Source organism: Aplysia californica, unplaced genomic scaffold (genome assembly GCF_000002075.1).
Source record: "Aplysia californica isolate F4 #8 unplaced genomic scaffold, AplCal3.0 scaffold01752, whole genome shotgun sequence".
NCBI lineage: Eukaryota > Metazoa > Mollusca > Gastropoda > Aplysiida > Aplysiidae > Aplysia > Aplysia californica.
In genome coordinates this window covers 15258-16726 of record NW_004799022.1, presented here as the reverse complement: position 1 = coordinate 16726, position 1469 = coordinate 15258, and positions in this window count along the sequence as shown.

The window sequence follows — 1469 nt, the reverse complement described above, 5'->3', positions numbered from 1 at the left end:
TATTATTATTGTTATTATTATTGTTATTATTATAATTATTCTTATTCTTATTCTTATTCTTATTCTTCTTCTTCTTATTATTATTATTATTGTTATTATTATTATTATTTTTATCATCATAACGACAGTAACAGAAGTGGTTCTTCCACATAGAGTTATCTCCTTTTATACAGTGTACATCTATGTTCTTCCATCATAAATTGATGACAACCTTTAACCTCCAAGGAGGAAGAGAAGCTCACAGATGTGATCAGGATATTATTTTTTATAGTACGAAATTTTTAAACTTTGGATTTTGCACGGGCAATGGTCTTACGGTATACTCTTCTATTCAGATGTTCACCTACTAAGACTTTAAAGCGTACTGTAAAACTTAAGTCAAGTGTCTATTATATAAAGTCCTCAAAGAAGACAGTCTTTATCACAGACTTATGCTATTATGTGATAAGTACGGTATCATATATATTATGGTCTTTACAAAAGCCTCCAAGATGTTATTATTAAACTGTGTTAATTATAGCTCGGTGATTTTCCACTGGACTATGCAGACGAGTCGACTTTGTCCAAATCGAAGAGATCAATCAACGGTCGATAAAGTTATTATGCATCGATATTTGTAATAAGTTACTATTGCGTATTATTGTTGCTTATTATTATTGCTTGTTACTGGATTTTTATATGAAATGTTGAATGGTTTCACAACTTTTGATTGCAATGAGTTTAGCCAGTCGCTTCCTGCTTATGGCTCTCGTAGACTTGAGCTATAGTAACCTAGACTGGGCTCTGTCATGAGTGGTGGTCTTTGCTCTTTGTCAAAAACTTTGTTACTTTGGTGCGCACCATGGATGTGCAAGTGAAGGGCAAAACATAAGTCTCCCTCTAGTCAAGTGCGCGCGTACCTCTTCCTTCGTACCCTTCATTTGGTTCCAAACAGAGACACATGGTGCATTTTTTAAAGTTTTGGTAAGAGTTTTACAGCTCTTGCAACACAATAAAGTCATATTGGTCTGTTCCCCTGGTTTAATGCACCCCGCATAATTTAGCAAAATTTAATCTTTTAGTTTTACGCGTAATTTCTGATTATTTTCCTTTATCATTCTTTGTTGAAATTAACAGAATCGCATAATTTCACTTTTTTGGGGCTCAATTAGCATAATTTCATAATTTTTTTTGCATAAAACGACGAGGACAGTTTAGCACAGAGTCGCATGGTGCACCCCATGGTGAACCGTAATTAGGTCAAGTGTGCACAGTCTTATTTAATAATAATATAATGCAAGTCTGTGGAGACACACAAGGGTAGTGGGAATAATGGTTTGCGAACTCTGCTCTGATTTTTTCTGTTTTGTTTTATTTGAGTGGCTGAGTTTATGATAGAATTTGTGAGAGACAAAACTGATTTTTTTTTTGATTTTTTTTTTAGGGGGGGAGGGCGGAATAGAGAGAGAGAGAGAGAGAGAGAGAGAGAG